General features: G+C 37.5%; 1 protein-coding gene and 1 pseudogene across 2 annotated transcripts in view; one reads left to right on the forward strand and one right to left on the reverse strand.

The window, feature by feature from the left end:
• Positions 1 to 27,684, reverse strand: part of ARL15 (ARF like GTPase 15) — a 447,708-nt gene that overhangs the window by 176,317 nt on the left and 243,707 nt on the right. The window lies entirely within an intron of this gene.
• On the forward strand, positions 23,554 to 23,895 carry LOC110132631 (protein S100-A11 pseudogene; annotated as a pseudogene).

Raw genomic sequence — 27,684 nt, forward strand, 5'->3', positions numbered from 1 at the left:
ATTTCCCTCTTGAAATACATAGGGCCCCAGAGAATTTGGATTGCCAATGTCTTTTCCAGATACTCAACATGTCTGGTCACTGAGGTTTAAAGCCAAACTGGGTGTGCATTACTTTTTGAAAAGTTGTTAAATTTAAAATAAGTTATCAAGTCAGTGCTATTTCCAAAGACCGTTGATAAAAAAGAACATTTAACTGTAACCATACTGAACAGACAGTTGATTATAGAAAGACATGTCAGTGCACATATGGCAGCCGGGTAAATTATGCACATCTGGATTACTTTTGGCAAGAAACACAGCTAAGTGTCTAAAGCCAAGTTTAGCAATCTGTCACTAACAATATGTACATTTATTTTAAAATGTCAAAAGCTCAAAGTCATATTTTCTATTTCTTCATAAACTTTCCAGCTCTTCATAAGACAGCAAACAGGTGACAAAATACACTGCCCCGACTGCCAAAGTCTGTATAAATAAGGAGTAATTTTGAACTTCTCACCACATATACAAGAGGATCAAGCTCTGAAGCAAACTCATGTTTTAAGGGATATACTAAAATCCAAAGCTCAAGTAAGAGTGTTAATGTTTCACTTTAGAAGTTGGTTGAAAAATGCTTTCATATAAAAATATGGCTGGCCCCTACTTGGAGTGGCAAACAATGTAACAATCTGGGTAAAGCAAATGGAAAACGTCTGATGGCGTCTACTTATAAAAAGGAAAAGACCAGTGACTCTGTGATCATCTCAGATTAAAATTTCCTTTTTCTTACTGCCAATTACTGACATCATTTAAACCCTAAAGAAATGTTTTCCTACTTTCAGTCCCCTTGATTAAAAGAAAAGCCAAGAGACATGAAGGTGGCTCAAACTAGCAGTAACAAGAAACTATACAAGTGAAATGTGTATCAGGCAGGTGGGAATGCAGCAGTACCGGTAAGCACAGCACTACTGTGCCGCTTGCTAGTTCTCTGAACATTCCAAGCTTCTTAACAGCATCAGCAGGAATGCCAAGATATATCAGGGGAGACTGGGTGGGGCCTCATCATCCCAGGTGTTGCCTTCCAGTCTCATTTGTGCTGGCAGCAGAGAAAAGCCAGAGTGGAACTATTTTATTCATAGGATGATAGGATGAATATTCACACATCGTTGTCAGCTGCTTCTCTAGCTCACTAGGTTGGCAATTTTACTGTTGATTAGCATTTTTACTGTATGCCAGATCTGCATCATTAGGTTCTTAAGTGGTTTTGGGGAAAAATCTTATGTCTCTAAATAATACAGCTTGGTATGTGAACACTAGGTTCACTGCTGACAACCTGAGCCTGATCTACACAATGAGGAGGATGGTGTCTGCACCTCACTGTGTGGTGGTGAGGATTCACTGCCTAACCCTTAATAAATATTCAAAAATGTTAGCTAAGATCATTATTATTCTTCTCCGCCTCCTGAATGTGATGGACTGGGAATAATACAGCTCATAAACCAAAAATTGCTAATATAAAATGCTGTAAATTCAAGATAAAGCTTAAAAACAACTTAGAAGAGAGGGAAAGAATAAAAATGGATTCAAATAAGAAAAGACATTTTGTGAACCTTCTAATTTGTACCTGCTTTTCTGCTTTTGTAAAGTTTGATGCATAAGAGTATTAAAATTTAGTGAGTTCAAATATCTTTCTTCAACTTGATGGATAAAAGACAAATTGCTATGTTGTTAAGAAAAGCACAAGTAAGTTTTCAGAGCTGTCAGTTTTCACCAATTCAAAGGGATTTTAATTAAATGATATTAGAGGTTCAGAGTAAATCCATTGCTTTCTTAATTTTGATCTTCTCTATTTGACTGCACAGCTTTATTTTAAAAGTATACCTGGTACAATAATGCTGAACGAAAAGTTATGTATAATTAGATAAAAGGTAAAAAGAATTTTTATTTTATATTGTCACTCCAATTACTGAACTTCTATGCAAAGTACATCATGCGAAATGCTGGGATGGATGAATCACAAGCTGAAATCAAGATTGCTGTGAGAAATATCAACAACCTCAGATATGCAGATGGTATCACTCTAATGGCAGAAAATGAAGAGGAACTAAAGAGCCTCTAGATGAAAGTGAAAGAAGAGAGTGAAACACCTGGCTTAAAACTCAACATTCAAAAAACTAAGATCATGGCATCCGGTCCCATCACGTCAGAACAAATGAATGGGGAAAAAGTGGAAACAGTGACAGATTTAATTTTCGTGGGCTCCAAAATCACTGCAGATGATAACTGCAGCCATGAAATTAAAAGATGCTTGCTCCTTGGATGGAAAGCTATGACAAACTTAGCGTATTAAAAAGCAGAGACATCACTTTGCCGACAGATATCTAGATAGTCAAAGCTATGATTTTTTTCTAGTAGTAATGTACAGATGTGACAGTTGGACCATAAAGAAGGCTGAGCACCGAAGAACTGATGCTTTCAAATTATGGCACTGGAGAAGGCTCTGGAGAGTCCCATGTACAGCAAGAAGATCAAACCAGTCAATCCTAAAGGAAATCAAAACCCTGAATGCTGGAAGGACTGATGCTGACGCTGAAGCTCCAATAATTTGGCCACCTGATGTGAAGAGTCGACTCACTGGAAAAAACCCTGATGCTGGGAAAGACTGAGGACAGGGGGTGACAGAGGCTGAGAAGGTTGGATGGCACCATCGACTCAAGGGAGCTCAGTTTGAGTAAACTCCAGGAGACAGTAAAGGACAGGGAAGTCTGGCGTGATGCAGTTCATGGGGTTGCAAAAAGAGTAGGACAGGACTCAGCAACTGAACAACAACAACAAAAAGAATTTTAAATTAAATAAGTCCATATTCACCATCCAATGTTTCAATGACAGCAACCTTCACAAATTAAGCAGGTCTTTTTAGTCTCTTAGTCCTTTACATCTCCAGGGGTTTTATGTCTTTGTGGGATACAGAAAGTCTAAATATACATAGTATTAGGTGGCTCTGATAAGTTAAGTGGAATCCTAAGTACCAAAAGATTCTAAGCGCCAGTAAGTTGAAGAAAAACACACTCTGAAAAACTGAAAAGCAGCCCTGACAGAATGAAACTCAGCACTGAATACAGAAGAACAAGAAAAGTTATGGGTTACCATCCTACCATACTGCTTTTAAATCAGTTAAAGTCTCCTGACCCCAGTTTAAGAGAATTTACTATTTAGATGGTAAAAGTCAATGTTCACCATCTCTGCCAAGTTAGAGAGAATACAAGGGATTCTCTCAACCTTAAGATACTGCTAGTGTCCCTTGTCAAACAAGGAACTTGAAGAGACTGATACATTCTCCCTCAGGTAGACATAAAGCTTTCTCATATGGAATTACATGAGATTTTAACTAATACTACTTTTTCTTGATTCTTCTATACTGGGCATTTAAGATTTTAGTCATAAAACAGCACAAATGAGAAAACAAACAGAAATCAGAGCAAGATAGTTTGGGTGAATAATATATATTTACTTATAAATAAACTATATTTTACGAGGAACGTAAAAGTCATGATTATATTTAACCTTGTATCTAAATTATACTAGATATACTTAATGTCAGGCTAAAAACCTGAGTACCCTATAAAATGTAGTAAAATGAAGTTTATGGACTACGAAAGAATAGTCTCAAGATCTGGAATCAAGCAGCCTGGGTTTGTACACTGATTCTGTAGTTTGTCTTTCAATATATTAACTTTCTGATATCTATCCATAATAAATTACATATCTGCATAAGAATATATGTATGAGTTATGTATTATTTACACACACACACCACAGGTTGGTATGAGGATTAAACAAATAACTTACATAGTTCCTGACTAATACTCAAAAGGAAGTCAAGAAATCAAGGTGATATTTCTGACAAAATAGTTACTAATCCATTTGCTGTTGTTGTTTGGTCACTAAGTCATGTCTGACTCTTTGCGACCCTGTGGACTGCAGCATTCCAGGCTTCCACTATTTCTTGGACTTCGCTCAAATTCATGTCCACTGAGTCTGTGGTGTCATCCAACCATCTCATCCTCAGTCACCCCCTTCTCCTTTGGCTTTCAAACTTTCCCAGCATCAGAGTCCTTTCCAATGAGTTGGCTTTTTACATCAGGTGGCCAAAGTATTGGAGCTTCAGCTTCAGGATCAGTCCTTCCAAAGAGTATTCAGAGTTGATTTCCTTTAGGATTGACTGGCTTGATCCCCTTGCTGTACAAGGAACTCTCAAGAGTCTTCTCCAGCATCACAATTTCGAAAGCATCAATTCTTCTTCTCAGCCTAAAGCTACAGCTAAAGAAACTCAGACTTCTTTATGGTCCAACTCTCACATCCATACATGACTACAGGATAAACCACAGCTTTAACTATCTAGATCTCTGTTGGCAAAGTGATGTCTCTCTTTTTAATACAATCACGTCCAACTCTTTGCCACCTCATGGACTACACAGCCCATGGAATTCTCTGGGCCAGAATACTGGAGTGGGTAGCCTTTCCCTTCTCCAGGGAATCTTTCCAACCCAAGGATCAAACCCAAGTCTCCCACACTGCAGGCAAATTCTTTCCACTTGAGCCACAAGGGAAGCCCAAGAATACTGTAGTGGGCAGTGTATCCCTTCTCCAGCAGATCTTCCTTACCCAGGAATTGAACCAGGGATCTCCTGCATTGCAGGCAGATTCTTTGCCAACTGAGTTATCAGGGAATACACTGTCTAGTTCTGTCATAGCTTTCCATGCAAGGAACAAGAATCTTTTAATTTCATGGCTGCAGTCATCATCTGCAGTGCTTTTTGGAGCCCAAGAAAAGAAAATTTGTCACTGCTTTCGCTTTTTCCCATCTATTTGCCATGAAGTAATAGGGTCAGATGCCATGATCTTAGTTTTTTGAATGTTGAGTTTTAAGCCAGCTTTTTCACTCTCCTCTTTCACCCTCATCAAGAGGCTTTTTAATTCCTCTTCACTTTTTGCCATTAGAGTGGTATCATCTGCATATCTGAAGTTGCTGATATTTCCTTTAATGCACATAATTGATATATATCTAAACGAAAGTCTTTGTGATAAACTGAAACAGTGACAAAGAATACATGTAAATTATCTTTGAGAAGGTGACTCTCACCATAGAATTAAACCACAATTAAAAAAAGAATCTTATAAAAATCATGCTCCCAAGGTCTATGCATTCCATTTTTAGTCGACATCTTTGTTAAAAGGTGCTAAGTTCTAATGGATCTTAGAGATATTGACACATAACAGCAACACTCAAAAGATGAAATTGAGTGAACTCATAATGTTCATAGTGTTAATTGGGTAAGAGTGGTCTCTTGTAAATCCTCCAGACTGTGCATAAAATATCCATGGAGGCAGACATCACTGTTATTCCTTAAAAGAGTTCCTCTGTTCATGAAGAAGTCATCCACTGTACTACTAGCCAACCATTCAGTCAGTTCAATCACTTAGTCACGTCCAACTCTTTGCGACCCCATGGACTGCAGCACGGCAGACTTCCTTGTCTATCACCAACTCCTGGAGCTTGCTCAAACTCATGTCCATTGAGTTGGTGATGCCATCCAACCATCTCATCCTCTGCCATTATTCTCCTCCTGCCTTCAATCTTTCCCAGCATCAGGGTCTTTTCCAATTAGTCAGTGCTTCATATCAAGTGGCCAAATTATTAGAGCTTTAGCATCAATCCTTCCAAAGAATATTCAGGACTGATTTCCTTTAGGATGGACTGGTTGGATCTCCTTGCAGTCCAAGGGACTCTCAAGAGTCTTCTCCAACACCACAGTTCAAAAGCATCGATTCTCCGGTGCTCAGCTTTCTTTATAGTCCAACTTTCACATCCATACAAGACCACTGGAACAACCATAGATTTGACTAAATGGGCCTTTGTTGGTAAAGTAATGTCTCTACTTTTTAATATGCAGTCTAGGGTTGTCATAGCACTTCTTCCAAGGAGCAAGCATCTTTTAATTTCATTGCTGCAGTCACCATCTGCAGTGATTTTGGAGCCTGAGAAAATAAAGTCTCTCACTGTTTTCATTGTTTCCCCACCTATTTGCCATGAAGTGATGGGACAAGATGCCATGATCTTAGTTTTTTGAATACTGAGCTTTAAGCCAACTTCTTCACTCTCCTCTTTCACTTTCATCAAGAGGCTCTTTAGTTCCTCTTCACTTTCTGCCATAAGGGTGGTATCACCTGCATATCTGAGGTTATTGATATTTCTTCCGGCAAATCTTGATTCCAGCTTGTGCTTCATCCAGGCCAGCATTTCGTATGAGGTACTCTGCATATAAGTTATATAATCAAGGTGACAATATACAGCCTTGACATACTCCTTTCCTGATTTGGAACCAGCCCGTTATTTCATGTCCAGTTCTACCTGTTGCTTCTTGACCTGCATACAGATTTCTCAAAAAACGTGATAGGAATATCTTGCAAATAACACAGAAAACTTGAAATCAAAGAAGTGACTTAAAATGCCAAAATAGAAATTCATCCTGTTGGACAGTTCATCAAGCTTTACAAGGGTTAGTCCCAGAAGACAGACTGGAGTGGTGACCGTCCACTCCATGGTAGCATTCCTTAGAAAAACGAACTCAGAAACTGAGTAAATGTAATGAATTCACAACAGAGATACCTGCCTTCCAAACAACAAAGCATAAAATATTTATATGAAGGAAATTAGTGTTCTGTATCAGACATCACTGGGGAAAACTCACTGTTTCAAGGGAAAAAAAGTCTGAACATTTTCATTAAATGTTCCAGTAATGTCTTGGGTTTGTAAAAAAACAACTGATAAGACAGTGAGCCCTGATAATGGATAAATAGCTTCAGACTTTTTCCCAACATTCTGTTTTAAAATGTAAACCTCAATCCAGGTGTGCTATCTTTTGTTACTTGGGAACGATAGGAGGCTTTTACCCCAAAGTAAGGTGGCAGAGGGCTGAGTAGAGGGGTCAATTCTGACCTTGGATTTTTAATTGCATTTCAAAAGACATTTTACATTTGTGTCCATTTTGGCATATTCTGGAATCTAAGAAACCATCCCTTTCAAAACATGTATTAATAAAGCATTAGAAGAAAAACACAAGATGACAGTGTCTTCTTGAATTATGCTAATTTGATTACAATGAATCTCAATAAGCTCTGAATTAATTCTTTAAAACAACAGAATTTGTACTATTTAAAGGGACTGACTGCCCGCATAAGATTCCCTTGAATTTAATTTTATTTGTGCATTATGTATGATGCCATCTTAAGGTTAATATGTCAAAAAAAGAAAAGGCAAACACAGTGAGTTATTCTTAATGACCAAATTGTTGAGTTTTTCTCTTGATACTGAATCCAATTTTCCCCTAAGCATCAGATGTATCACAATTAATGAAAAATACTCAGAAAAGCTTTTGCTTTGAATATAATATAGTGCTTACTCCACAGTGTGATGTGACTAACAGTAAAGATTAAAATACTTAAGAAGCCAGACAGTACTATGGCTGCATTCACTGTGTATATTAATAATTCACTGTCCAAATGCCATAAATAAAGAAACAACTTGAACTCATAAATATAGACACCTTCAAGTCACCAAATGACATACACTTGAAGCTCAGTGACTCTCCTTCTAAGTGAGTTTTATTTCAACTTCTATTTAGATGTATATAAGAAGGTGTACTAGGCCTCCATAGTTTTAAAAGCACTCAGTTCAGTTCAGTCGCTCAGTCATATCCAACTCTTTGCGACCCCATGAACCACAGCACGCCAGGCCTCCCTGTCCATCACCAACTCTTGGAATTTCCCATACTCATGTCCACTGAGTCATCTAACCATCTCATCCTCTGTCGTCCCCTTGTCTTCCTGCCCTCAATCTTTCCCAACATCAGGGTCTTTTCAAATGAGTCAGCTCTTCGCATCAGGTGGCCGAAGTATTGGAGTTTTAGCCTCAATACCAGTCCTTCCAGTGAACACCCAGGACTGATCTCCTTTAGGATGGACTGGTTGTTTCTCCTTGCAGTCCAAGGGACTCTCAACAGTCTTCTCCAACACCACAGTTCAAAAGCATCAGTTCTTCGGTGCTCAGCTTTCTTTATCGTCCAACTCTAACATCCATAAATGACTACTGGAAAAACCATAGCCTTGACTAGACGGACCTTTGTTGACAAAGTAATGTCTCTGCTTCTTAATAGCACTGGCCCACTGCAAATATTCAACCCTTTTCCTATCACTTCCTGAAAAGATGAAATAAGACAGAAGTTCCCTCCAAAATTACTGACCTTCCTAACACTAAGTTACAATGACTATTCTCACTAAAGAAAGACTGAGGCACATTTTCTAAACCACACAAGTAAAATGAGCATCATTTCCAACTACCAAAAATGTTTTAGTGAATATATTATATCATAAAGAAAAATTATTACATATAAGCTAACTATCAGAGTGAACCCAACAGCATGAAAATCAGTGTAACCATTTAAAATTTTTATTATGATTAAGTGCTATTGTAAAATATCACTAAAGTGACAAAGGAGTGATATTATTTTTAAGTTGATTGCTATCAATCCCTTATTTAATGCAAAGAATTCAGCAGTTTTAGATTTCATTAAAATATCAAATTTAGTACTTAGAAAGGAAATGATATTTAAAGGTGAATAGGAAGTAATATTTCAAAAATTTATAATCTTAAATTACACTTTATATAAATATGTAAAATGATCAGGAAAAAGTCAGATGCTGGAGTATTCAAGCAAGGATTAATGCTTATATTTTAGCATTATTTTTAGTTCCTGAAAATAAGTTGGCTTTTTGTCATCTCATCACTTCACTATGATTTCATTGAATAATTATGCATTGAAGTTCTTAACTCAAAGCATCCATTGTTGAACAGAACCAAAACCATCCAACCCAATAACCACAGAATAAAGAACTGAAAGAAAATGAATATAACCATGAATCTTAAAAGGGAACCAAGCAACAGGCAAATAGGTCCCACATTAAGTGCTAATGCAGAATTCCTCTGCCTGAAAATTATTTTCAGGCAAACCTACAAAATAACTTGCAAACTTACATCATATCAACACTTTCTGAAACTCATTTTGAATAACCCCTCCTTTAATTTTTTAAATGTAGTAAAATTAAGAAATGTTGATGAGGGAAGAAACAAATGTAAAAAAAATCCCCCTTTCTAGATGTCCTTTCTAAATTAAGTAGGTAAACAGACAGATAATCTGTAGGAAATTGGGCGAAGGGTATAGGGCAGTGATCTGAAATGTGTTAAAACACCAAAAATTCAAAATAAAATGAATTTTAAAACGTCTGTTTATTTAATCCTTTAAGAAACAACCTTCTCTGAGCATTTTCTATGAACAAGGCCCTGTATTAGTTTCCTTGAATTACAAAGTACTTCTAGGAAGGTGTCATCATTTTCAATAAAACAAGATCAAGAAATTCTACATTTGAGACAGGTTTAGGTATTCTCTACAACTAGAATACTCCTGAAGATGTAAAGCATTTAGACATTTCACCAAAGTGAGGTGGAAAGTTGAGGGGAGATGTGAAAGTCGTCATTGCCAAGCAGAGAATTCACTCAGTGCTGCTGGGTGCATAGGGCACCAGACTTAGTTACTTACTCAAGCTTTTCATTTTTATGTGCAATTCTTCAAATTTGCCTTGGGAGGTAGACAATTTCAGCCTTTCAATGATTTTTTTAAAGTAGACATTTAGATAGGACTATAAAATCATTTTTGCTTGAATCATGTCCTTACCAAACCCAATTAAAAAAAGAGGCCTGAAGTTTTGTATTTTTTTTCCTTAACATCACTTGAAATAATCAGGAAAACATGTTAAAACCAAGTACTTAACCATTAATTTCAAATAAATATTCATGTTCAAAATTCATAAAATATAAATATCAAAGAGGGAGTGAAAAAAGAATCCTGAGAAGTTTATTCACTAGAGCAAATTCAGCTCAGTGCTAGGGAAGCACCACATCCTTTACATGGCACAAAGGAGCAGTGGAGACAAACACATCTCACTGACTGCAAGAAGACAGAGACCTGAGCGCTTCTCCGTTGTCAAGACTGTCAGTCGCTGAGTCTGTTTGAGCCGCCATGACAAAACACCACAGTGACTTGGTGACTGAAACAACAGAAAGTTACTTCTCACAGTTCTGGAGGCTAGAAAAGTCCAAAAATCAAGGTACCACCGTGGTTAGTTTCTAGTGAAGGCTTTCTTCCTGGCTTCCAAATGGCTACCTTCTTGCTGTACCCTTGCAGGGGTGTAGGAAGTGACGAGGTCTCTCTTCCTCTTCCTAAAAGGCCACCTATTTCATTGGATTAGGAGACCTCACCCTTATGACCTCCTTTAAAATTAATTACCTCCTAAAATAAAGTCATATTACGGGTTAGGGCTTCAGCATATGGATTTTGAGGGGACACAATTCAGTGCATAGCTTAAAAAAGATTTACATCCTATGTCATTCATGAAAGTGTACTATTATATAAAGTTTATGTATGTTTAGCTATTGGTTCTTCTGTGATTTCTATGTAGCCTTAGTTTGAAAATTTTAAACTAAATTTAAAAAGCAATTAAAGTATTTAGTCTATTTGAAAGAATTGCTTCTTGTGTATTCCACTAATGAGTCAGAATGGGATTGTATAACAAATATGTTCAACTTAAGAAAGAACTGAAACAGTCCCTGACAACCATTCCCTTGATGCATTTATTATGTTCTACAGAAGGAAGACCTGGGTCCCCCTCAACCAGTCTTAACTCTTCAGGGCTTCTCACGGTGTGAGCATCTCTACCCCAATGTGTGCTTCTAATCTTAATTAAAGTTGAGTATTTCTTATTCAATTTGACTCTTGAATGCCAATCAACTACTGCATCTTCTGCATAATGGAAGGGACAGGAAAATGCTCCACTATTAGATACAAAACTATTGCATTAAAATCCTAAAACACTTTCAAAGGGAATTTTCAGGCTTTATGCTTTTTTCCCTTATAGGCTGACTTAAGAAATTACCACAAGATGATAAGCAATAATGCTAAGTTGTTATCTATTTGAAACTCACAAATACATACACATGTATGTATGATAGACACGCATATTAGAAAGGAAAAACAGTCTTATAAAAATTTTTGCATCATTATAAAAAGAAAGTCATCTCTTTTCACTGCAGTGGCTGCTCTAAGTTGAATATATTCTGTCTGCCTTGATAACACTAGACACATCATCTACTCAACTACTCTCAGCTGAGACAGGAAAAAGGCACCCCACCCTTATACCAACGATGCTGTTTTTCTCCTATTGGTCTCAGAGACTACATGGCTCTTGTACCTTTAAAGTGTGGAGAAGGGAGCCGAGACTTCAGTTGCTGTCTAGTTCTTCCTTCTGAAGCCCATTATTTAGAGAGGAAAAAATATCGTGCAAATCTCGTCAAACCTTTTCATTAAATAGGATCTTAAAAAAACAGAAGTTGCTGAAGAATTGGACATGTTAAAAGATCCAGATTGCAAGGAATTCTGCCGTTTTATCTCTGACTTTGGATGAGTGACTATTCTTAAAAATATGAGAAAACTTTAAGACATTGATGAAGACCTACATACCTCCACGTTTGAGGGTGAAAATACCTAAGGGAAACATAAAGGAGATTATGTAAGCAAATGGGCTATGTCTAGAAGTTAGAAATTCACAGTGGATTTCTTTTTCCCAGTAGTTATATCTGACAATGGCACTTGATTTATTGGGGAAGAAATAACCATGCTGTCTTTCTACTGTCAAGGGAACAAATCAAAGTACTACAGTTCATGAGCAATGCCTTCCAATTTAAAAAGAGGAAGAAAGGACAGAGAAAGGTTCCTGAGTTCTGCTGGGTGTTTGTGTAGCAAATCCATAGTGCCACTCTGGTCATTTTAATAATTGAGACTCAGGGAACAAGAGACAAGTCCTAAGCAATAGGAATACAGTCTTTGGTACACTTTAATTTTTAAATGCTTTTCTTAAATATTCCATGCTATGAGGACTGAGTAATCTGCTCATTCGACTAACTTATAGTAGGGGTGGTTGTGCAAGTATTAAATGTGCTTTGGATGGATACTGATAATGAAATGAATTTGGATACATTTACAGGTGACACATATTGCTACTTCAGGTCAAAAGTTTTTCATGAGAAAGTATCTTGGGAGACTATCATTTCTCCTTATTTAGAAGCTTTTAAAAACTGCATTCATTTTATTAATATGTATATAGTAAACACTGGATATTCGAGTTGCCAAACTTACAGCTCATAAACTTCCTGAAGTAAATCATTGATCAGAATTGTAACACTGACCACAATCATATAGAACTACCAGTTCTTCAAAACAGTTAACAATTATTTGAACTGTTTAATAGAGGAGTTTTTTGTTTTTCTGTTTTAAAGGGCAACAATACTTCACACAAGGCTTATCATTCTGATCAGTCATTCACTGTTCAACAAAGATTTATTAAAGACGTGCTGTGTTTAATGGAATAAGGTGGGGGCTGTGGGAATTGATCATACAAACAAGAGGATTGACCGATCAATGTGGGGTAGTAATCCCCACACTGCTAGTGTTTATCCTGTAACCAAGGTGCTATGGGAACCAAGAGGCTGAGTCTCTAGTTTTTGGGAGGAGTTACAGCTCCTCCTGGGACTCAGGAAGTCTTTCAGGAGGACCAGTGGAAATGGGCCAGTGCCCTTTCAGGAGTGATGGGCACTGGAAACTTTGGAATGCTCTTGCACCTCAGTGAGTGAGCCTGGCATTCTCAGTTTATGTGACCAAACCCACAAGTGTTCTCTGAGGCCTTTAAGGACACCATAAGGCTCAGAATGGGAGCTGATTCTCAAGCCACAGATGGCTGCTGATAGAATGGCTGGGTGGGGTAAGACTATTCTTGGGCTCATCTAATCTTGGAGATCTGGACACTCCCACAGGGGTGGAGGAATAGGATAGTTTTGGGGCCACTGCAGTGGTGTTGACTTCCTTTGGAAAAGATCCAGAGGCTGTAACTTAAAGTGATCTATTTAAATTTACCTTTCTTTTTTTTTTTTTTTTGAGGGGAAAAGTGCAGGAGAAAGAATAAGCTCTGTGTCCAACCTTCCATCTCACCACCAGCCTCACCCCATCATTTTTGCAGGAACTCTGCAAGCACAGAGTTGGGGGGAGCCCTGACACTGTCCTTTCCCCTCCGGAGCTAGATGTGCCTGTGGCATTACTGCACTGTAAGCTGACGGGGGAGGACGGAGTGCTCTCTGGAGGACAAAGTGGTAATGCTCAGAAATTTTGCAAACACATGAAGACAACACTGCCTACCTGCCAAGGGTGTGGCACCATGTTCTGGCTAAGAGGACTACAACTGATTTCACTCATCCAAGCAAATTTTTAGGGTGTAAAGGGAGTTGAAAAACATCATCTTGGAAGCTGCTAAAGGGATAAACATGATTTGAAAATGATTGGGTGGGAGAGGTCATATTTATGAATCCTCAGTGAGGCGGTTTTATGGTTCAGCTATTATTGCTTTGGCTAATGTCTGAGTGTATGTATACACAGATTTTAATAAAAAACAACCATGAAATTTGAGAAACCATTTCACTGAAATATAGAACAAATACATCTCGGATACTACACTCTGGGAAAGGCTGAATTCATTCACTTTGGGTGAAATGATACTACACTTCTACCTTGTCTACTAACTACAGAATATAAAAATAGCAAAAAATAATGGACTGTCTTAACCCCCGATCTTCAGAGTGCTCAGTACACTATCAGGGTTTAAAATAAATCACAGAATAATCTTTGATTTTACTTAATAACATGTAACTAGTCTCATAGTTCAATTTACCATATCTATTGTTACATTAGTTTACTTCTACTGATCTCATTTCCTTTTCCTTTGCTATAGTTTAGAGCAATGCTATTTAAAGCATAATCTGAAAATCAGACCAGGCCACAGATGTAATAAGTACAGAAATAGAGAATAAGAACTGAGAAGATGTTTGATAGCATTTTACATGGCTGTGACTTCCAAATATGTGATCAGTGGTCTCATCTCACAGAACATATCAAGAGTATTGGTCAGTGTTGGGTTGGGGATGAGGTGGTAGGAATCAGTCCTTTATCACAAATAATTTGATTAGCATTGGTATAAAATATCTGCATATATTATATGCATATTTATATGCATCTACATATACAACATTTAAAAAATTTGCTTTAGCTATTCACGTGTAAATCACAGCAAAAGTTATTAGACCAAAATTTTCTAAGTTTCACTTTTAAATACAGACATCTTTGGCCTTTCGAACATTTTCTATTGCTATTTTCTCTGAAAGATTTTTCACTAGGCCGGCTTATAAATTTAACACCCTGAGTACTCACCCTTTATAGTACTCAACTCCTGAGTAGCCTAGGGCTCTGGGTATCACACATAGACTTTATCATCTGGATACTTCAGACTAATCTAGGTCAGGTCTGATGAATACTTAGACATAGTATCACTTTGGAATTTATAGGCTTTAAACAAAATCTCCTCTATGACTCTTTAGTCCTAAAATTCTGTAAATGCAAATAGCCTCACCCTACTTGTAAGGGCTTTAGAGAGATGTTTCATAACCTGAGACAAGCCTTCCTTCAAGACGTACAAGCAATGGAGAGGTTAGTAAATAAGTGTAATTCATGCATATGTATTTTGCAGTGGCTTAAATATGCATTCATCAAATATAAATTGTATCAGTCTTTCAGGTAAGGAGATTTCTTGGAGTGATGATTGTTGACCTTGACTGCAGTGTATTTTATGACCTCTCGAGACAGGATGGGGAATCCATGAATATTACTGCTCCCCATCTCCTACTTATCACAAGTTAATCCTAACACTTCATGAACCATGCATGTCAATTGGTCATAAAAATTTACACTAGCGCACTAAACCAGGAATAAAAAGAAATCAAAATGAATTAAGCAAAAATAAGGCCTAATGATAAGTACTATGAATTGGGCCTTCATTTTTCTTTGATTTTGCTTCTCACAGAGATGAGAATCAAGTTCGTATAGGCAGGTGACTTAATGATTTGAAAAGAGGACAAAACATGAAGATATAAAGGAGAGACAAGAAATTTACAAAGTCTAAATGCAAAAAATTTACAAATGCAAACTCTAAAACCAGCTGTAAAGCCAAATAGTTTTTATAGTTTCACTGACCTTTTTCAAATTTTCCTCAAGTGTGGATGAATATATTGTTTTCATTTTAAAACTGAGTAGGCAGAAGAAAGTTGTCTGAGGGTAACCTAACCTATATGGTACTACTCACAACTTGAGGCTATAGCTCATAGTTTTCAAACAAAATCATGATATTTCGCTACTTTAGGAGTCTGTAGTCCCAGATCTCCTTAGGAGCAAAAACCAAAAGCGTGTTATGGTTGGAGTCCTTGATTTCTCTACTTTCAGGAAGCAGCACCTCTGGTTTGGACAGCTACAAGGAATGGCAGAGATACTAGGGCACAATTGCATTTACCACAAATATTCCAGTCTGCTAAAATTTAAACATGTGACTCGTTTCTGTTGGCATTTACCATGTTTACAAAGCCAACAATGGAGGAAGCCAGAAATGCTGTTACCACACCTACAGCTGTCAGGAACAACACGAAATGGCTCCAAATGTTAATAAGTATAATCATAATACTGTATTTAGTACATTAGCTGATTGACTGTATAGCTACCGAAACGTGATGCATCCTGGGCATCAGCGACTAAAATGTTCACTTAATGTGGCAGATACGTTGCCAACTAACACAGCTCTTTCCAAAAGCAGGTGGGAAGATAAAGAATGAGAACAGGTAACAGAGCAAAACACAAAAAGACCAAGGGAAGAAAAAACAACTCATTCTAAAAGTGAAGAATTATCAGAAGGATGTGAGTAAATTAAGGCAAAAACAATGGGAAGTCAGCAGCACTGAATGAAGAGGTCTTACAGGATTGTCAAAACTGGGGTAGGTACACCTGTGATGAAAATGACAGAAAATGTAAAGAACTGTAAAAGAGGAACCTGTAGGACTATGTCAAGTAAAAAACAAAGAAATGTGTACAAGTATAACCCTGAAAGAAAATAAAAAATAAACTATTTTGGCCACTGAAAAGTTAAGTTTCTCCCTGTCTTGGACCCATTACCCAGCAAAATGATTTTCTCAACCTGTTCAGAGCTACAGTAACTTTCTTGAAACCACTGAGGCAAAAATCATCCCCCATGAGATAAAAATGAGAATCTTAATTATTCGATGTTCAAAGACAGCAGTGCACCAATCTCACTGAATTTTAAACTTCCCAGTAGACAGTTCGAAGCTTTCTGAGGGCAAGTATGATTAGTTATTTACACAGGACCCAAGTGGAGTTCTATTCATATTATTGGCGCCTTATGATGGTTTGTTTAATCAAATCATTCTTAATGTTTCTTAATCATCTCTTTTCCAATCAGCCTTGAAAATCAAACAGTTTATTAAAGGGGGGGGGAAGTCCAAATATTTACAAAGCTTGTTTTATAGCAGCAAACTCAGGATCAGACTAATGACATAAAAACTAAGCAGCAGCAAAATACTGGCTGGGAACAGAGTAGATCCTAAGAGTGTCAGACAAATGCAATCTCACTAAGAAGTAGTGACTCCACATGAATGATGACTTGAAACCAGTATTCAAATCTCAAAAAGCAGGTATGTAATTTGGTAAACCAAAGCAATGCTATTCAAGGTCATAAAAGATCAATAGCCATTCTTCTAGTTTTAGCCCCAGAATCCCTGCAGGAAGCTGGCTCAGTCCACTACAGCCCATAGTAGTTTTTGCCAGAAGAACTCAAAGCCCCATTAATGTGGCAAATAATTACAACATACCCTTCTGGCATCTATTAACTTTTCTTTAATCATGTTTTTTGTCTCTTCAATTAGACTGTAAGTTAATTAAGAGCAGAGAACTTCTGACATTTCTTCTGTGGCCATCACACCTAACTATGCAAGTGTGATTAAATATTAGATAATAAATTTAGGTAATTTACCATATTAATAGGTTACTATTAATAGGGAAAAATCATATAACTCTCCCAATAATTATTTAAAAAGCACTTGATAAATTTCCACATCCATTCATCATAAAATTGAATGTCCTTCATCTTCTATTGGATTAAAGTCATTTTTCTAAATAAATACACAAATAAATAAAATAGCCTGTAGCAAACATTATAGTCAAAGAAGAAATGTTTCAAAGCCACTCCTTTATAAGTCAGAAGGAGAAGAGAACACTTGCTGTCACCAATTCTATTCAAAATTGTCCTGAAGCCCCAAGTCAGTGCAGGAAGATAAGAAAAGGAAATAGAAATAACACAGAGATAGGAAGAAACAAGCTGTTATTTGCTGATGAAATTAATGCACACAGAAAAACCACAGAATATACAGATAAATCATAAAGATGAAAGTCTAGCAAGTTTGCTGGCTACAAAAATATATAAATGTAAATTTCTTGTATTTAACAGCAACAATCAGAAAATGTCAAATTATGCATGAAGATTAGCAAAATATAAAAAGCAAGATAATTCCACATACTGACAGGGATATGAACAAAAGGTATTTTTATCTACTCTGGAAAATGTCTTAGTAGTACCTAATAAGGTTGAATATGCATGTACTTCAAAATCCTTACATTCTCTAGGTATATACTATTATAAAATGCTTGTATGTGTAAATCAGAAACACTGAAAAATGTTCACAAGCTTTTTTCAATATCCAAACAAGGTAAACAACAATGGAAAATATCCATCAAGAGTAGAGTGGATGAAGAGTGATATACTCATATGATAGAATATTATATAGCAATGAAAAGGAATAAATAACAGCCACAGTGACAAACATGGATGCACTGCAAAAAATGTAATCATGAATCAACAGAGAATCACAGAACATATTTCGCAGTATGAGTTCTTAACCTACATAAAGGTCAAAATAGGTACACCGCTATGCAATACAGAGATGATAGAAGCAAGGAAATAGGCAACACAAAATTCAAGACAGTGATTGTTTCTGGATGGGGAGGTAGGGAGACACATGCAAATGAAGGGCACAGAGATGAATAAGGTGTTATTCTTTAATGTGGATGGAGGGATACTGGCATTTGTTATACTATTCTTTAAACCACAAACATGGTCCTATGTTTTTCACATTTTTAATATGGTATTTCACAATAAGTGAAGGAAGGAAAAAGGAAGAAAGAATGGGAGGAAGGACAGAAGGAAGGATAAAGAGAGGAAAAAAGGAGGAAACAGGAGGCCAATTACAAAATCCTTAAAATGATGAGATAAAAATAAGTGTGCCATGATACTCTCCTTGAATGAGGTATAAGGCTGCACGACATCTTTGTAACACAACTGTAAGGGGCTATAACAAGATGGGGCATTTAGACTCCTTTTACTAAAATTGATGAGTCATTTGTCATAATGCAGATGGTTTATGGCTGAAAGGCAAAATTGAAAACATTGGGTTTCTTATTTGAAAAACAAGTTTCACTAAATTAAATTTCCTCTAAAATTTTTAAGTACAAGGTTGGAAATCAAAGGAATCCACTTTCACATTTTTTCAATTATTTATAATAAAACAAGGAAATGTATCAGACCACAGAAATTTTTTCTTCCACACTTCAAAAATCTGGAAGATACTACTTTCTCTGTGTGACCATTTACCATAAATAGACTTAAATCCAAATTGTGCTATTGAGAGGTGAAAAAGCCAGTTAAAGTGTCAACACTCCCAACACCAGCCAAATAACCTTTTGGCAATGGCTAATACAAATGTTTTCATAACTTATGTTTTTTAAGGTCATTATTCAAATTCCATACTTCTACATCTCTGCTTTTAGAGATTTTCTTTCTTAACCTTTAGAGGGCTAAAGACTGTTCCTCAAACATCAGTTTAGTAGAGAAATTTTAAGTTTGGAAATCTCCTAGAATGCTAGAGAACTCTGCTCACATCTACATCCATGGTGAGAGAAGGTGGAACAATGGGAGGATGAGGAAAGCTGAGATCCAGAGACTGTCTGCAGAGCATCTGTTCTAGCAACCCAGTTGTGGGCCTTCTCCTGGACCAGTAAAACTCCATCTGGTGCAGGAAGATAACTGTTCCCCAGGTGGTATGTCCACCTGTCAACTGACAGTTGGGCATGTGCCACTGAGAAGGGCAGACACAATTTGGCACAGGCTATTGAAACATTTCTTAAAACTTAATGGCTAAGCTAGACTTGAGATAAAGAGATGAGGGAACAGGAAAAAAAAAAAAATGTGATGGGCACTGCTGGACCCAAGCATCAGCTAGGGAATCTGGGTCACGCCTAGAACAGGCGTCTGATGGGGTATGCCACAAAGGGCGGAGCGCCACAGGGAACAGTGCCAGCTTCTGCCTTTCTGGGCTTGCCAGCCCTTGGCAGGGATTCTGGAAAACGAGACATCCCAAGTCAGACACATTTCCGTACATTCCTCTCCCTCCCCTGCCTTCAGCTACTTACATGTGGCTAATGGACAAAGTAGTGAAACTTTTTTTTTTTTAAGTGGCACTAGAATATGGAATCTATGCGTGTATATCCCAGAACTTTTAGGGCTAAAACTGATATGAGAGTCATCTCCTTGTGAAGCTTCATGCTACATACTTATTCCAAGTGATGCCCAAAATCTATTTGGAATTCTTCTGGTATTTATCTTTAGAAGTCTTTGCATATTCTTGTGAATCCATCAGCAATGAAGATATTTAGTTCTAAAGAGTAAATTTTTCCTAGACTATGTGAGCAGGTGCTCAATACATACTGAATAAAAGAACAAATTGGTTGATGAAATACACATTTATAGTACTTAGACAAATTCATGATTATATAGGTGAACAAGAAGAAATATTTTTTTAAAAAAAGCAAAACAGAGTTTTGGACTCTGTGGGAGAAGGCAAGGGTGGGATGTTTAAAGAGAACAGCATCGAAACATGTATATTATCTAGGGTGAAACAGATCATCAGCCCAGGTTGGATGCATGAGACAAGTGCTTGGGCCTTGTGCACTGGGAAGACCCAGAGGAATAGGGTGGAGAGGGAGGTGGGAGGGGGGATCGGGATGGAGAACACATGTAAATCCATGGCTGATTCATGTCAATGTATGACAAAAATCACTACAATACTGTAAAGTAATTAGCCTCCAACTAATAAAAATAAATGGAAAAAAAAAAGCAAAACACATATAAAGGTTTTCTTGGATGGTTCATATGCCAGAAGGCAGAAGACCAATTCATTGGAGTTGGCACTGCTTAAATAACAGAGCTTCTTACGGTAAATTACCTGGATGTAGAGAGTATCAATCTCTTTGTCTCTGCATTACTCCTTACAGGGAAGGTCGGTAAGGCACCAGACCTCAGCAGGCTTTCCTCTCCCTTACTAGGTTGGCTTCCAGAGATATCTTTGACCAGGTCTCTGACATAACACTAATATAGATGATCTTTAAGTTGATCTTTATTCTGTTAAGTCTTATAATAACATGAATATTGAAATCTATTTTAAATAGGAAAATAAAATCCAAATTATACAATTTCATCTGTTATCACTTTTTCTTGTAACATAATACATCATAAAATTTAAAAGTCTGTGCTTAGAAGGGAACAGTGTTCATACACACTGCAGTATATATATTTTTGAAGGTCTTATTGCTTCATAATCACACCCCATACACATACATATTTATATGATACATGCATATAAAGAAAGTATTCATAAAGGATGAGTGATGGACAAACACAAAGCCATGCTTTGATGTTAAAGATGCAGCCATTTAGTGCTGAAAAGGACATGTAATTGAATTCTTGGTAATCACTGAGAATAGTGTCTATTGTTGAATGTGCAACGCTCATAGAAGTCTGGTCTAGGGAATTTGCTCCATTCTAAGGTGAATTCTCCATAGCTCAACTCAAACATGAAAGACATTCTGACATTGAGCCAAATGCCTGGGCCAGAGTATTCTTTAGATTAAGACCAAACCAGCACCCCAAACCTTGTCTGACATGAACTGAAAATACTTGGGCAGCATTTGCCCCAAGTGGAGACTGTTGAAGGGGCCCCCTGACTCTCCCTTGAAGCACTGTGGCACACATTCAGCAACTCTGTATTTTTTTAAAACTTTTAATTTTATATAGAAATATAGCTGATTAATAATGCTGTGACAGTTCCAGGAGCATAACAAAGCAACTCAGCCATACATAGACATGTATATATTCTCCCCTAAACTCCCCTTCCATCCAGGGTGCCTCATGACATTAAGCAAAGTTCCTTGTACTATTTAGTACATCCTTGTTGGCTACCCATTTTAAATTTAGCAGTGTGTACATGTTGATTCCAAACTGTTCCCTTAACTCTGTATTTGATGGCTATCTTTTCCTAATAAAGAGCTAGGATCTACTGTAGGGGATGTTCTTATTCTTATGATCCAAAGGCTGAAAGTGTGTGTGTGAAGGTCTCTACTACAATATGCTTCCTACGCATTCTCTCCCCATTAAAAAATTGATTTGAATGAATTCCCTGGTGGTGTAGTAGTTAGGACTCCGCACTTCCACTGCTGGGCACCTGGGCTCAATTCTTGGTCAAGGAACTAAGATCCAAACAAGCTGTGCAGCGCAACCAAAAAAACATTTTTAAAAATTAATTAACTAAAATAAAGACTGATTTGGGTTATCAAACCTCTTCTGAAATAGATAAGTGATTTCTGGAAATGTACAAATATGACTTAGTCTTTTCTCTCAACTAACAATATTACATAGTAAGTGACTTCTCTATTTGAGTTCAGAATATACCCTGATGAAAATCAAGAGTCTGCTATAAAAGATTATTTTAAATAAGAACTTAATATGGACACACACACACGTATATGTATATATATGCATGTACTTTTTTTTTTTTTAATCTGCATTCTTAAGCACAGATGTGTTTTCATTATGGTCTTGGAGTGAAAGTTTCTGTACAGGATTGAGTCTGTGAAACAGATGAAAGGCATTTCAGATGATTACCCCAGGGACACAATGCGTCTCAAGGCTTGGTGCATATATGCCATACAAGGCTAGTGGATACTTTTTTGACATTTACCACCTGCCTTAGCAAATGTCATACCAGTTAACGTTCACCAAATTTCTGAGTTCTACCATGACTGGTCTTAGGAGGTTTTTATTCAAAGTTCTTTAATAATTGCTACATTTCTCCAATACATTAAACATACTTCCATTTCTTCAAGAGAGAAGAAAAAAGGAACAATTCTACTCAATAAATTTTGTCAGCAATATCTGAATTATGTTTTAACATGACAATATTAAATATTTTTAGTTCAGGAATAAAACATGGAAATTCTCAGCAAATAAAATAACATTAACAAACAAGCAAACAAAAAAAGGTACTGGGCACATAATTCAAATAGATATTTTAAATAATGATTCCCATTTTCTCTTAAATATTTCAATTAAAATTTTCAAGTTTTTTAGGAATGCTGCATTATAATAATTTTTTTTTAACATTATCTAAATCTTTCATTTTACCTATCTCTAAAAGTGAATTACTGCCACCACACTATAAAGAAAAACAGATTTGAAAATTGCCCAGTTGGAACACTATACAATGGCAGGGACTTGGTCCATGTATTGAACAGCTTGATCCATTATAAGCACTGAATAAATTTATTAAACTGCCAATATTTACTGAATATTTACTATGTTTGAAGGAGGTGCTCTAGGCACCTACAGATATATCAGTAATCAAACAGAGATCCCTTTTCCCAGTAAATATTTGCTGACTCAATAAAAGGTAGCTCAGCAAGTTTCTTAACAAGAACGCCAACGATTTCTGAAATAGAGAGACAGTGCAATATCATTCAGAGAAGACAACAGCGGTATAAAATTAAAAGTAAGAATTATTTTGAGAGCTAAGAAGTATTTTCTAATGTGTTGGATCCTTTAGTAGGTCACAGCACTTTACAGGATAGAGAGAATCTAGGAATCGATTGCCACTTTGAGGTCAGATGAGTTGATCTAAATCCCAGCCTGTCTTTTCTATATCACATGTCACCTGGGTGGTAGAAGTATTTCATAAGAGGTAACAAAAAAGGGAGGGGCTTTCCCAAGGAGGGGCTTTCCCAGTGGCTCAGTGGCAAAGAATCTACCTGCAATGCAGGAAACACAGGAGGCGCACATTCTATCCCTGGGTTGGGAAGATCACCTGGAGGAGGATATGGCAAACCCACTCTAGTATTCTTGCCTTGAGAATCCCATGGGTGGAGGAGCTTGGTGGGCTACAGTTCATAGGGTCACAAAGAGTTGGACACAACTGAAGGGACTGAGCATGCATGCATGCACCAAAAAAGGGAACTGCTATCTAATGCAAAGGTACCTTTTAACTCTGTGATTATTATTTCTCATCTAAGTGTATAAAGGGTCACATTAAGAAAATGTCTTGGACCCAGCCTGCCGCCCAGTGCCAGCCGCACAGCTCCCCACTCGCATCTGCACACCTCGCTCCTCTCTGACATGGCAAAAGTATCCAGCCCTACGAAGACTGAACGATGCATCGAGTCTCTGATTGCTGTTTTCCAAAAGCATGCTGGAAGGGATGGCAACAACAGCAAACTCTCCAAGGCTGAGTTCCTAATCTTCATGAATACAGAGCTGGGTGCCTTCACAAAGAACCAGATGGACCCTGGTGTCCTTGACCGCATGATGAAGAGATTGGACCTCAACTCTGATGGGCAGCTAGAATTTCAAGAATTTCTTAATCTTATTGGTGGCCTGGCCATTGCTTGCCATGAATCCTTTATTAAGTCTGCCTCTTGCCAGAAATGAATTGGAGGAACCTTTGAGCCTAGCCTCCAGACCCACTCACTTTCTTTCCAGCCTCTCAGTTATCTGCTCTTCACAGCCCCCACATACCCTGAGCCCAGCACACCCACCTACCCAGGCAGGCCACTCCTGTTAGTAAAAAAACAATATTTTTTTTAAAACAAACAAAAAGAAAACATCTTGTTCTCTTCAGAATGGTTAACAATTCCCAAAATATAGTTTTTGTATTTCCATTACTTTTTTTTTTAATCTTCTCTTCTCCTTCTTGTCTCTCACTTATAAAACTGAGGAATACAAAAACTGAATGAATGGAGCCAGAGGTGGGTTAAAGCCAGGAAAGCTTAAGGAGGATGTTCGGTGTTTGCAAAAATTGCTTTCAGTGTCATTCTTTCTCTAATGACATCTCATGTTATTTCTAAAAGCAAAGATGAACTGGACAGAAAGCTAAGCCCAAATCAGCAGACTTCCTTTCCTAGGTATAGACTACAATAGTCACTCCATTTCACAAATATATAAACATATATTTGGTTTAGTTTCTTCAATATATTACTCTAATTTTAACTGAACTCATTTGCAAAAAAGGCCCATCTACAAATTCGCAGGTGGGGCCTATCCAAGTACCAAAAATCATTTCAGAGAAAAAGATTTAAAACTTCAAAGTGAAAAAAAAAAAAAAAAGTGTATCTTAAAAATCAAATAAAATGCTTCTTCCTTTTTTTTTTTTTAATAAAATCAAACAGAAGAGATTGTTGTGGTAGAGTAAAAACCTAACAGAAGCAGAAGAGATTAGGAAGAGGTGGCAAGAATACACAGAAGAACTATACAAAAAAAGGTGCTAATGACCTGGATAACCACCATGGTGTGGTCATTCACCTAGAGCCAGACATCCCGGAGTGTGAAGTCAAGTGGGCCTTAGGAAGCATCCTAGGAACAAAATGAGTGGAGGTGATGGAATTCTACCTGAGCTACTTCAAATCTTAGAAGTTGATGTTATCAAAGTGCTGAACTCAATATGTCAGCAAATTTGGATAACTCAGCAGTGGCCACAGGACTGGAAAAGGTCAGTTTTCATTCCAGTCCCAAAGAAGGGCAATGACAAAGAATGTTCAAACTACTGTACAACTGCACTCATTTCACATGCAAGCAAGATAATGCTCAAAATCTTTCAAGCTAGGCTTCAACAGTATATGAACTGAGAGATTCCAAAAGTACAAGCTGGGTTGAGGAAAGGCAGAGGAATTAAGAGATCAAATTGCCAAAATTTGCTGGATCATAGAGAAAGCAAAGCAATTTCAGAAAAACATCTACTTCTGCTTCAAATACTATGCTAAAGTCTTTGTACAACAAACTGTGAAAAATTCTTAGAGAAATGGGAATACCAGACCACCTTACCTGTTTCCTGAGAAACCTACATGCAGATCAAGAAGCAACAATTAGAACCACACATGGAACAACGGACTGGTTCAAAACCAGGAAAGGAGTCAAGGCTGTATATTTTTATCCTGCTTAACTTCTATGCAGAGTACATCATGTGATATGCCAGGCTGGATGAATCACAAGCTGGAATCAAGATTGCCAGGAGAAATACTAACAACCTCAGATATCCAGGTTATACCACTCTAATGGCAGAAAGTGAAGAGGAATTAAAGGGCCTCTTGATGAAAGTGAAAGAGGAGGGTGAAAAACCTGGCTTAAAACTCAACATTGAAAAAACTAAGATCATGGCCCCCAGTCCCATCACTTTACGGCAAATGGAAGGGGAAAAAGTAGAACAGAGACAGATTATCTTAGGGCACCAAAATCACTGTGGATAGCAACTACAGCACTGAAATTAAGACGCTCACTCCTGAGAAGGGGAGCTATCATAACCTAGAGAGAGTATTAAAAAGTAGGGACATCACTTTGCTAATAAAGGTCTGTATAGTCAAAGCTATGATTTTTCCAGTAGTTGTGTACAGATGTAAAAATTGGACCATAAGGAAGGCTGAGCACTGAAGAACTAATGTTTTCAAATTGTGGTGCTGGAGAAGACTCTTGAGAGTCCCCTGGACAACAAGGAGATCAAAACAGTCAATCCTAAAGGAAATCAATCCTGAATATTCATTAGAAGGACTGATGCTGAAGCCGAAGCTCCAATATTTTGACCATCCGATGTGAAGAGCTGGCTCACTGGAAAAGACCCAGATGTTGGGAAAGAGGAGGGCAAGAGAAGAAGGGGGTGATAGAGGATGAGATGGTTGGATTGCATCATCAACTTAATGGACATGAGTATCAACAAACTCAGGGAGACAGTGAAAGACAGGGAAGTATAGTGTGCTGTAGTTCATGGGGTTGCAAAGAATTGGGACACAACTAAGCGACTGGACAACAAACAAAAACAGGAGATGAGCTGAAGTCCAAAGACTTGGGTTCAAGTCACAAATTGGATTTGAGTAATTTATGACTTCATTACTGGGACCTTCATTTATAAAATGGATAAGGAAGTAATACAATACCAGGCTTCCCCCAGGCAGTTGACAGTATTACTTGAGATAATGTATGTGAAACATACCTTGTGCTACACACATTATTTCAAATAATTTCAGTCTTTTCTCTGTCATTCCACAGTACTTCTTACATATTTCCATTGGCTCTTACTGTAATATTGTAATGATTTGTTGTATTTAGGTGATTTGAAGATGGCATCACCCACTCATTGGATTTGAGCCTGAGCAAACATTGGGAGATGGTGAAGGATCGGGAGGCCTGGTGTGCTGCAGTCCGTGGGGTCGCAGAGTCAGACACGACTGAAGTGACTTAGCACAGCACATAGCACAGCACAATGTAGCTTTTAACTATATTTCTTGGGATAATCTATCAATTCCAAAGTCCTTTTGAATATGAAAGAAAAAGTAATAAAAATTCCAGAAGATCACTTATGCATTCCTATAATATTTAAGCTGGTAATATATCCAGGAACTTGGGTGTTTTTTGATAAATCATCTATTTTCTTTCATAAACAACAGTAAGCTATAAAATATACCAGTTTAAGCTTATACAGAGGAAAGACAAACACTGACAACTAATTCTATAGGGAGTTCTCACAAGCATGTGCTTGTGACACACATTCAAGTAGACATGTAGAAACAAATCTCAGAGCTCTGTCCCATTGTCAGTAGGGACATTCACCAAGGCACTCCTGCAGCATTTCCAAATGGAATACATGGACACTTCATTAAGGGTTGAACACAGGGCATAATAAAGTGCAATGACTTGCTCTGCATTTGGGTTCCCCTTTACATCCAAGCCCATTGTACAAAGGTCCAACTATGACAGGGCACTGAAAACTGGCAGCACTGAAAAAGAACTCAGGGTCACAGAATCATTTCATAAATGTATGTAAGACTGAAGGACCAGGTGATGCTCCTCTGATTGGTATAACTCAAAGGTGAGTTAAAACCAACTTTGGAATGAACAGCTCTCAGAGATCTGAAAGCTTTCTAATACCAGGATTTTCAACTTTGTGATTTAACAACCCTGTTGTTGGCCTTTCTTGACCTGTAGTGAAGTAAATCAGGTAAACTAATGTGGCCTAACAAGTCTTTTTCACACTATTCGATCACCCTGCCTCTCTCTTTCTCCACAGACATGGCCTTTCTCCTACTCTCTCTGGCCGCCCTCCTCAGAGCACACAAAATGGCCACTGTAGTAACCCTGCATTACTGTCATTAGATCACAGATCAGTCAAGTGGAACTGGCTGGGCTTCCCAAAGGAGAGCTATACTTCAAAAATCTGTCCATGTCAAATGAAGG

Source organism: Odocoileus virginianus, chromosome 14 (genome assembly GCF_023699985.2).
Source record: "Odocoileus virginianus isolate 20LAN1187 ecotype Illinois chromosome 14, Ovbor_1.2, whole genome shotgun sequence".
Taxonomy (NCBI): Eukaryota; Metazoa; Chordata; class Mammalia; order Artiodactyla; family Cervidae; genus Odocoileus; species Odocoileus virginianus.